This window comes from Zootermopsis nevadensis, unplaced genomic scaffold, assembly GCF_977971745.1.
Source record: "Zootermopsis nevadensis isolate Lab colony 2312 unplaced genomic scaffold, Znev_1.0 Znev_ptg000024l, whole genome shotgun sequence".
Lineage (NCBI taxonomy): Eukaryota > Metazoa > Arthropoda > Insecta > Blattodea > Termopsidae > Zootermopsis > Zootermopsis nevadensis.
Genome location: NW_028259156.1, coordinates 17,368,554 through 17,380,704, shown reverse-complemented (window position 1 = coordinate 17,380,704; position 12,151 = coordinate 17,368,554). Strand labels below are relative to the sequence as shown.

Here is a 12,151-nt window from a genome sequence, read left to right as displayed (position 1 = left end):
TAATTAACTAACTCCACGGAGTAACCATTCTTCAGAAGTTGATCGTCGCTCAGCTGTAAAGTCTGACAGACCACAGAACTCGCCAGAATTTGTAACCTAATTGCTTCGAAATGATAGTCAATGATTTTCGTTTGTTCTGAACCACACACTCCCAATGCCACGCCTGACGTGGCGAAGCCCAAATTACGACATCCAGACGCTAAAATGTAGATGTGATTGGAAGTTGTAATTTTGAACCGTACAAATTGCAAGCACTGCCCCACCACGCCCTTCTACCATCCGCATGAATCACGAGTCTCTTCTTGTTCGGCGTTTAAGGTTGGATTTATGATAAGGAACTATAATTGCACTTGGGACATAATAACACCGAATCTCTTCAGAATTTATGCTTATTCACAGTGACATTTACCACAGTCTTCGTTAAATATGTATCTTATGAAAATAACATGGTTTTGTGTGATGTTCATATGCTTAGTTCTATCTGTAGACAGTTACACGTTATCAGGGTCTGTTCACTTCACTCCTTGTAAATTTGGCAACCCTGAGTGCAAAAGGTGAATTATTTTTTTGAGCGAAATACAAGTAATTTGGACTGTGTCATTTATAACGCAATGTTCGGCCAATTCTTGGAGCGGACGGGACTTCCTGCTATGTGCATGTTGCCTACAACTGCAGGGGCATCTCTTCCTCCCCCCCCTCACCCGCCATGCCACACGTAATGTGTATTTTTATCAACACACACTGCGATTGATAAATATCTAGCTATTACTGATATTAAGCCCAGCCCCTCACATTCCTCGCCATCAAACCCAAATAACTTAAGGCCTTACTTATATAAGTAAGCGTACACAGCGACCACCATGCATGTAGATAGTACCGGCATCGATTCTAGAAACCAGCTATCCTGATAACCATGGCTTCAGAAAATTACGCCAAATTAAACTCACTAAACTAAAATCTCACCCAACATATCAAGTCTTAGAAAAGAGTACAAATTGTCATTATCATCGTCATCATCAGTGATATTCCTTTAACTTCGCTGCCATTCTTGAGATGCATCTATACGCAGAAATGAAGTGTTTGCTTGGGACGTCCACTAATGGAAAAACTATTGTTTCGTTGCTTGGCAACCAGAATCTGTCAACAACAACAGCAGATTCTAGTTTATGTAAAATTTTAGAATTTCCTCTGAGTTTTCATCGGACCTTGGTCCAGTGACTACAATAAAGAATTTCGTAATCATTAAGACTTCATCTTCTTCACAAAACCGGGCTTGGCTGTAAGTCGCTTATTACTGCAAAATGGAACTGAAGTTAATCAACTGCTCTAACGAAAATGTGAAGTCAGAGTTAGTTCCGCCTTTAGGCTTTAATTCAGAAATGTACTGGAACCACTTTACCCATCAATTCTGGTATAAATTAAGGTCACAGGAAGAAGAGAGATAGAGAGAGAAGATGTGATGATAAAGTGAAGGTGAAAGGACTCTTAGATTGACGAAAAGTTTGGAACAGCTTGAGTGAGCTCCGCCTAATCACAGTCCCTCAGATGATAGCTAACAGCTAAGCCGATTACCGGATGTGCAGGTCTTTGCATCCCCTTCGACGCACCCCTAACACCATCCACCAAAACCTTCTTCCTTTCTACCACCGCCTCCTCACCCCTTCGTCCAAACCCTTTCTCATCAACACCACCCCAATTTCCTTCTCGACAGAGTTTAATTAATTGCTCCTGGCTATGATTTGTCCCGTCAGAGTCCTTTACTCTGCCCCCTCCCCCATTTTAATCCCCTAACATCAGCGATATACCCCCTTCTGTTAGACGCCAAGTCTCCAGCCATATGTACCATTTGATACGGTCACATCTCACTTAGAGTAAGTTTTGTGGACAAGGCAAGTTCAGGACACCCAACCCCAAAACCGTTCTTTGCAGCATTTACATTCCGACAGAGGCCGGTGGCTATCAGCCTATAAGAGCGCTGAAGTCTCTGGCTAATGAACTGAATGGTGTGGTTCCATAGCAACGCGTTCTGCTGAACGAAGTCTCCGTTTCTCGCGACGTAACCATTTGATTTGTTCGGGACGTAGGCCTTAAGTATAAAATGCAGGCTGTCGTGAGTCTGGGAAGATAAGACCGAACTTACCACTTACTACAAATATGAGTCTTTTGTTATTGGCCTGAAAATAGGCGAGATTTCACCACGTATCTGTAATGTTGTTGACTTCTGAGGAACTACTTCAGCCTGTCCAAGCAAACATCGTAATTATGTTTCAGGAATAATAATTTTCCAAATCCAACAATTGTAATCATAGTCACTAACCATATTTCATGACCTATGCAGTTGGCTTACCTTAATTTAATACACCAACAGAACGTCTGGACATAAGGTACCAAAGTCTTCTAGCTGATCTATCCTCTTCAGGTTTTCGGACCAAACGTTAATACAATTTCTCATCTCTGCATCCATCACCTATCTCATTCTACTTAATTTTATCACCCCCTACAATATTTAATAAATAGTATAAACTACTTAAACTCCTCACTGCACAATTTTCTCCAGGATTCTGTCCTGAAATAACACGAACGTAGATTGAGAGAGTGTGTCGATGAAAATTACAAGGGGTTCGCGAACCATGGTCTGATAACAACTGAAATGGAATGTACTGCACGTGCGCATGCAATGAGACAAAATTTCACATTTTCTGCGGTCGGCATCCACGCCTAAATCGTCTACACGACAGTCGGTTTTATTGAAGAGGAGAGAAGGTGGTTTGTGTAATGCATACAAGAACTTCCGAGAAAAGAAAGTGTCTCCCTTCACCCCCTCCTATAAAAAGAACAAGTGATAGCAGAGTACGTGCTTGTACCTTAGCATGAGATAAAGCGGTTTCCACTGACAGAAATCCAAACAACGTGAGAAGCGAACTCAGGTACAGCGGGCTCAATAAACAACTCGACCGTTTCGTGCTGACAACGCAGAGACCTTGGAAACGCAACGCTCAGTTCACACACTAAAATATCCTCACTCAACTTTGCAATTATTGCAGACACAAATCCAGTGTTTAACACAGCGGTTCTAAACCTTTTTCGCTGGAGTAACACTAATTCTACTTTAACCAAATTTGAACCAAATTCGTTCATGGAAAACTTATTTATGTTAATATTATCTTCTGATTTTCTTACTTAGTTCGCATACCACTCAACATTGGCTCGTGTACCACCAGTGGTACGCGTACCATAGGTTGAGAAACGCTAATCTAACGTATTCCAAAATAACCAAAATTAACGGTAACGTGACGAAGGATGACTTAGTGACCACGCGTGACAAGGCGTGACCTTGACATGATGTTGACCTGTCCGTAAACTCAATCTGACAGATTGCTGTCACTCAGATTCAAGCAGATCGGCAGAATTATGCTTTTGAAAAAATGACCTACGAATAAACTTGAAAATTTTAAAGCCATCTATACGGAATGTCCCGGCAATTATATCGTTGTTACTGTGACATGAACTTGATGTGTCTGCTACTTCAACGCTACTTAAGTATGTTAACTAAAATATATAAGATTAGCAGAATTAATTGTGAGAAAAATTCGACTTAAAATGAAATTGGAATTTTTAAAAGTCTTTATTCAGCAAAACCTACGGTTGATATTGTCGTGAACTTTAATGAAACAGAGATCACACTGTGCATACGTACTCCATACAGCACAGACTGAGATTATATAGCATAGGATGAATGATGAATTGGAAAGGATATTAAAGGAAGCGATCGCCGAGGTGTTTAAGGCGCGTCTACTATACTGAGAAAAACTACGACATTCTTTGAGGTTAGCCGGTGTCTGGGTTGAAATTTGATCCACAGATCACTCGAATATCAAGCTGTCGGCTGTGATATTTAAATTGAGGACAATTTTCACATATGAAATTTTAACCATTTGCAAAATTATGTGTAGCCTTACTGTTTATGATAATCTAAGTCCTTTTTTTAAGCGGTAATCCGCTTATCACTGTCGACATTAATACATGTCGAAACATAAAAATGTTTTCAGGTAGGAGTGTATTTCTCAGGGGTCCCACCTATCTGATTGGTGATCTTCCTTAGTAATTAGTCGGTACTGCAGCGGCAGAGAGAGAGAAAAAGAGTGAGAAAGACTATACATCACGACCTGACCCTTGCCCCAATCAACTCCTTCGCTACAATTCGTAAATCAAGTAGTCTTGACGTTCAAAAGTTTGCTTACTGTTGTCATCCTACACTGCCTAATAACAAGTCCTTGATCTAAAGTTACCCACGTGTACCGTGTAGTCTGTACAAGCTACCGACGTTTCGTCTATGTATATTGCAATACTTCCGATTAAGATACCTTTGAATTAGCGTTAAATGACTCGGAAGTGTTCTTAATATATTTTCAAGTAATCTCTGAGCAGCCACGGTGGTCTAGCGGTTGGAACGCTGGCCTTGTAACCCTGGGGGTCTCGGGTTCGATTCCCGGCGGTGCCCGAATTTATAACTTGTGTTGGGAAAGGCCGTGGTCTAGGCAACACGGAGTTTTCCTCCGGGGGCTTCCCCGGTTTCTCCGTGGCATCCCAACAATTACTCCATTCACACACAGAAGAAGGCAATGGCAAACCACTTCTGGATCATCTGCCAAGAACGTATATGAACAGGTCCCAGTCCGAGAAAAGGATGGAAGGATCCTGTTCATATGGACCTGTCATCAGACAGAACACTAAATAAATAATAATCTCTGAGCATGTAATTGCAGCAATCAATATTAATAGCAGTAGTCTCTGATCGATTGGACTGCCTCGTATTCATTTAATCTTTTTAAACTTTTTTAATAGTATCCAATATTCTAATAATATTTATATAATTTCCAGGTTCTTCATAGTTTAATATATAATTCCAATATCCAGCTGGAATGAAACTTTTTTTTTTCAAAATATATCTTAACGCCGAAGTTGAAAGATAAGGCTTATTCCTGTAAAGCACCACGCAATAAAGACGTGGGCTTAGGGGAGGCAGAACTCCATGCATTCTTAACCTCGGCACTATGTGGAAGAGAGTGGTCGATTCCACTCTGCAGCAACTTCACTTGAAATAAAAGACCCGGGATACCGTTTAGACACGAGGGTGGGCCCCAGAGCTGGTGGTCTCGGTGTTGTGGAAAAGAGAAAAGCATTTGACGTGAATCGAAGCCAGGTCTTCTAGCCCGTAAATATATGTATCAGCATGTGTATCTCAGTCTCATGTTGTGTATGTATACCGAAGTATGTGTCGTGAGGGGAAAATACGAATTCAAGAAACGAGAAATAACTGCACGATGAAACAAAAGAACGTAACGAGGAGCTTCGTAAATTGAGCCCGTCACCAAATATTGTTGGAATTATTAACAGGGGACGGGTCAGATTCTAAATGTCTCGCACAGAATATCGAGTGAAGATGGAGACTGGATTAAATTTGTATAGGAAAAGTGTCTAACGGCGAACTTTTTTAAAACACTGTTTGCCTCAAAATAGTAATATTTCTCAACTATAAACCTGTAGAGCGAAACACTGCGCTATGTAGATAATTACATTCAGTTAAGGGAATTAAAGCTGAATCTTCATAGTTATTATATTGACAATTAAAGTCTGTTTACACACGAGTATGTACTTTCAAGAAGCTTTATGTTTTCCATCGCAATCTGAAGCGGATTATAATGGACTGTACCTCAGATTAGGCACTCGTAGTGGTCAGTCAGACTTCTGGTGAGAGCTTCAAATAAAGCTACTACCAGTCTTGAATCAATAGCACGTCGTAGCCTACTCCCGTGTGGATAGGAAGAACGAGGTTTTCTCCACAACTACATATATTTTTTGGTGTCCGATTTTGAAGCAAATTGTTGGCTTTTTCCCAGTAGTACCATCCTTTTCACCTCAGCAGCAATACCAACCTAGCCGTCATGAGTTTTCAACAGGCACGCAATTTGCTTCGGCTCCTGCTGTCAATTAAGTTCGGGGAAATTCAGTTGAAAACATCGAAACTTCTACTGCCCTACCGAATAAATTTAAATACGAAAATGTACAACACTGATTTTATATATACTTGCTTCTGTGGCTGCGAACCGCGGTTTGCACACCAAGATTAGACATACGATTAAAGCTGAGTTTCCTTCAGCCATGCTCATAATCCAAAGGCACTGACAACAGCTCAGGTAGTCAACAAATTTCCAGCAGTTTATGAAATTGGAATGTCCATAACAGTGCTCACAAAAGCCTGTCAGTGACGAATAACCTGAAGGACTTTCGGTGCAAGCCCTAATATTCTATTTTTAAGACTCATTTTAATATTATTCTCCCATCACTGCTTAGGTCTTCCAAGTAGTCTCTCCTACTTCAGTTTTTAAAACTCTGATTTTTTAGTATACTCCGAGCTTCCTAACAAACTGAACGTCCATGAGCTTTTAAAGTTAAATGTTAAATAAATGATCATGTTATTTTATGATGCTGTTTCAACTACATGCGTTGTATGGGGAATGTAGCACGTATGAGGGGATAAATGAAATGCAGAGAATGTTGTGTTGGGGAGCCTGAAAGGAAGAGACGACTGGGAAGATCTAGACGTAGGTGGGAGGATAATATTAAAATGTATTTCAGGAGACTAGGGGTGGGAGGATGTGGCTCAAGATAGAGACAAATGGTGGACTTTTGTGGACAATGTAATGAACCTTTGGGTTCCATAAAAGGGTGAGGAGTTTCTTGACTAGCTCTCAAGGTGGTAGTAACTTAGAATGTATGATATTTTCATAAGACACAAGCTTAATACTGTGAAGAAATAATCGTCCTCTATTACTTTCCTTTTCTTTTCCTTTTTGTTCCTACATTGTAAGCTAATTTTACATCACGGCAATTCTTTCTAATTACCACTTGTAACAACACCACTTACATCTATTATTACTGGCTGTGTGCAACACGGAGCAGACGAGGCTGCGTCATAAATCTGAGAAAATATTACAGGGGAATTTTCTGTTTGCTACAGTACAGGAACCGGAAAGACAAAATAGAAGATAAAGAAGGAGAAGAAGAAGAATACGAGGTTTGTTTAGCATGGGAACAGGAAACGGCGGAAAGAGTGAGAAAGAGGCAGAAATGTTACTCCTTACTGCCTAATCCCATTCACTTTCTGTTTGAAGGTTTATTAATTAAATAAATTGCTGGGGTACAGTGCTTAGTGATAAGTTAATCTTCTTGACTATCCAAGGGACTATCATCTTGTCAAGGAGGAGTTAAATTAAAAATTTGTTAAATTATTCGGAAAGATGTAGTATCAGAATAAGGATATGGGGTATTACGAGGAAAGAAACAAAAGTATATTGACTTGTGCCCGCATTAAATGGACGCAGAGACAACAAACAAATAAATTTGTCAAAGAATTATTTTAATAAATCTGTGTACTCTGCTGACAAAAACCTTTCAATTTTGTTTCGTTTTCATAAACATTCAGCCTCAAATATGATATGGTTCACTGGCTGTTATACTTATGTATAAGCCTCATAAAGTGTGGATTGCCATTCATATTACATGAAGCTGCTAGCTTAAACATTTCTTAAAATGGCGCTTGTTTATAATGTAATTTTATCGCCATCCAGAGATAAATCCGGGTTACAGGATTCAAAGTAACTTTCTCGTATCTGTTCAGTAAATGTTATAATTCGAATTAGGCAGTACAGTTTATCACGAGCAGAATGAGAAGTTAAAGGGAGGTAGACAAAAAACAACAGACGACTGCACAGCTAAAATATATATGTATCCTTTAGGTTTATTTTATCTTATATATGGACTTGTATCCAGCCTTACGCCATAAAGAAAGGGGATGAATAAGGGTAGGTGGATCCTTAGGAGGGTGATATGAGGGGGTTAATTACTCATTACTGAGAAAGGCGTGGATGAGCAGTAAATTAGCTTAATATTTAAAATATACGCAAGGTGAAGAAATTCGGCTCCTTGAACAGGACACACGGCGCGTGGTGACGACGTTCAAATTGATTTAATGAGACAGCCGACAAAAGGAGAAGTTACTGAATTGTTACTGTCCGTCGCTAAACTTGGCTCACAATCAAACTTCAGCAGTTTCTTAGCAAGAAATTGAGAAGTCGGTCAATCCACTTTTAAGCTTTATTGAATTAAATTAGTGCGAGAAATTGAATGTTATTTGACTAAAAACAGCTTTTCTCAAGGTTTAATAAACTTAAATACGAAATCAACGTATGAGTTAAAAGTAAAACGTACAAACTTTAATGACATTTATAAATAAAAATACGAAATTAGTCACGAAATACAGAGTTTGTGGAAACTGATGGCGAAGATGATGTAGTGTAATTATTGCTGGCACAGTCGAAAGCTTAACGCGATCATTTCAAAAGCATTCACGTAACATTCCTAGTACGAACTCCAACGTGGGACTACAAAAGGTGTTCAAGTTCTGTTTCGTATTTGGCAGTTCCTGTGTTCAAATCCTGACACTGTCGGCCGCTCAGAATGCACAGCGTCGAATGATTAATAAATAATCAGAAGCGGTCTTGATATAATTTAATATACTATCTTAGCGTTCACTTAAAGGGATAAGTCTCGCGAGAAAGTCGAATTTTCTCACGAAGCTACATTTTGTACGTAAGAGCTTTCATTCTACTTCCAAGAAATGCAATTCCTTCATTAATCATTTTTAAAGCTGTTGGGAAAATATCTGGTCGCTTCCACCTGCTGAGATTTGCCAGTACGTGCGCCATCAGTGCCAAGCGGGTAAATAGTCAAACACAATTAATACACTCGTTTTAATATCAAAGGTTTAGTGCGTCTAGAACACAGACTATACAAGGTGTGAGCAGAGCAACAAATACAGAAATGAGAGACCGGGTAAACTCGGGCGTGTCACTTGATTCCACGAACGAACGAACCAAAGAAACGTTCCAAAATTCGTAACGGGAGAATAATAAAAACAACAACAATTATATTGCTGAGAGTAACACATGAAGTTACAATATTCATTTAGTTTTTACCTTAAGTAATTTCAGGCTAATTCCCATTTATTTAATATTATATATTATTATAATATATTATTTTAATTAATATCGTAATTTAAGTTTTCCTGCCGAAAATATAACTATCATAAAATCATATAACGACCTGCAATTACCTAAAGACGGAACAAAACAAAATTTAGCACACAAATTTGTTAAACACACCCAGGCAATAGACGATGTCTTAAACATCCACATTTTGTGGATTAAATATTCCTCAGATCTCGGAAATTCTTTTTCCAACAAAGTGTGTTTGTGCTTCATATTATTCTTAGAATAAGCAGTAATTATGTTCTCAAACGGCGTTAACAAGTTGATCTTTGCAATGGTGAGGGAATGTGTTTTCTTTGAAGTACGGACTAGATGTTTAAAACGCTATTTAGAAGAACTTCGATCTTCAAGAGGTCAATGATTTTGGTTGTATGCGCTCACTTGTCAGCTTTATCTTCAGTCCCGTTTAGAAATAACGAAAATTCTACCCTGGCCATAATTGACCTAAGACACGAATCGCAGAAAAAAGACAAACCTCTGTGACTCGTATCTCACGAGACTGTACCTTGAGACCAAGAAGACGAACCCATGGGCAGGCAATGAAGAGAAGTTTGTTACGTGACTCGAAACTATATCATAAACTCTAGAGTGTTCGTATCTTATAACAATCGCTCAGAAGGCATTCCTATTATTACGTCATCAGAGATAAGGTGGGATACCCTGCACTTACATGTTAATTAGCCACAAATGTGCACGGCTACCAACAATAAATCTCATGGCTACATTCCTGCAATGAGATAGACCACGCACAGACGAAATACGAAGTTAGCACAACACTTGGCCGCAATCCTGAGCATGAAACGGACAGAATCGAACAAAGTAATGTCTGCAATATTTTCCTTAATCTGTTTTAGGACATGGGGGGTATGTTCTTCACAAAATATTATTAAAGTGGAGCAAATCAAAGAGACTGAGATGAAAGAGGGGATAAGGGAATTGTGGAAAGAAGCGGTCGTTGCCTATTTCAGGCATTAAAGTGGAATTTAAGTGGACAGAATGAGGAAAACCATGGAAATTTCAGTCAGGGTAGCCGGTCTCCGGGCCGAGAAACCTAAGTAAATAACAATTGTAGATGAAAAAATGCCGTTAAATAATCTTATTATATTTATTTAGTGTTCTGTCTGACGACAGGTCCATATGAACAGGATCCTTCCATCCTTTTCTCGGACTGGGACCTGTTCATATACGTTCTTGGCAGATGATCCAGAAGTGGTTTGCCATTGCCTTCTTCTGTGTGTGAATGGAGTAATTGTTGGGATGCCACGGAGAAACCGGGGAAGCCCCCGGAGGAAAACTCCGTGTTGCCTAGACCACGGCCTTGCCCAACACAAGTTATAAATTCTGGCACCGCCGGGAATCGAACCCGGGACCCCAGGATTACAAGGCCAGCGTTCTAACCGCTAGACCACCGTGGCTAAAATAATCTACATAAATAAATCGATTTTGTGTGTGTATTAAATAATACAGTGTTAAAGTCAGTTTGTTTACTTATACAATTCCTGTTTTGATAGGGAAAGATTTCTTGTGATCTCTGTGGAAGGCGTGGGATTTACAGCCTTTAGAAGTGAATGTAACACATTAAGTCGTGGCTGGCATCACGATCCAGGCAGTTCCAGTGTCGCAAGGCTTTGTAAAGTTGAAAGAAGGATCGTATAAGCTACTAAAAGTCGCGATTTTATTGTTGCGAAAGATTTATTCATTTGTTTTACGACTCTGTGCTTTGTCAGAGACCATAAACAATTTGTTAAGTTATTCGGATTACGGAAACGTCTGAGGTAATTTATACTCCGCCATAAAATTGCTTCTCTACACGTATAGAGAACATCATTACTTCCAACGTAAAAGAGTTGTTATACACGGAAACAAAGCCTGGATAAAACAGGACGAAAGGAAACACTGAACAGTGGCATATCTGGTTTGGTTCTTAGTTTATTAAGGATGTTATGAACAACACAGAAAAACATTTGAGATATTTCTGCGTGATATATATCGAGTGTGGTCTTCTGAATCGTCAGGACGTGTACGTAGTCAGGGTAGCCTGGAAACTGGTCAAGAAACTCCCCGTGTGATGGAATCCGAAGCTTAATTACCATATCCGAAACAGCCAGCCACTAAACCCTATCTTGGTCGAGATTAATCCATCTTCACGAGGGACTTTCTTGACTAGATCTAATACTTTCGATAACTTCGCTTCGTAACTCACAATTCGCAATGTGAAACAAAAATAAATATTATTTGCATACCATTTTCGAAAAGAAGGTTTTTTGATTCTACAATTCGTCAGTTAATAATATGTATTAAAATATTATTATTATTATTTAGTGTTCTGTCTGACGACAGGTCCATATGAACAGGATCCTTCCATCCTTTTCTCGGACTGGGACCTGTTCATATACGTTCTTGGCAGATGATCCAGAAGTGGTTTGCCATTGCCTTCTTCTGTGTGTGAATGGAGTAATTGTTGGGATGCTACGGAGAAACCGGGGAAGCCCCCGGAGGAAAACTCCGTGTTGCCTAGACCACGGCCTTGCCCACGGTATTAGTGAAAATCGTACTGTAATGAAGCACAAACTTTTTAAATTTGTGTTTCGTGTAAATTATAACTTATTCTGGATCGATACGAACAGAAATTAAATCTTCCACAAACTTTTCATAAGTGAAACATGTGGACGGACATGAAATACAGCTTCCGTATTACGCGTTCATGTTATGTCCCTTCGCAAAGCGTCAGGCACATTTCGCTCTGAAGACAAAACAAATTGCAAGTTGCACCGAACACGCTGTCCAGTGCAGAACAGTTGCGGCTTCTATAATCCAGACTGGAAGGAAAAATTCAAACCCGTGCGAGCACCTGCCCTGTCAGATGGAATATTGCGAAATACTGCTGGGGTCACTTGCAGGGTGCGCGCAGTATTGACAGAAATTTGCAATTACAGTGTTGTTTCTCCCTCCTAAAAACTGGGTTGGGGTTACGCCAAGGTGTTCATGGCAGGTGGAGGCGAAGTCCGTCCTGTAAAGTTGGGATTCATTATCCGTGTTCA

The 12,151-nt window shown here is 39.7% G+C and overlaps 1 protein-coding gene and 1 long non-coding RNA gene across 5 annotated transcripts in view; one reads left to right on the top strand and one right to left on the bottom strand.

The window, feature by feature from the left end:
- CARPB (Carbonic anhydrase-related protein B) overlaps positions 1 to 12,151 on the bottom strand; it is a 202,846-nt gene that overhangs the window by 17,743 nt on the left and 172,952 nt on the right. The gene's annotated exons all lie outside the window — the stretch shown is intronic.
- The window catches only part of LOC110832026 (uncharacterized), a 79,828-nt gene that overhangs the window by 35,799 nt on the left and 31,878 nt on the right, over positions 1 to 12,151 (top strand). The window lies entirely within an intron of this gene.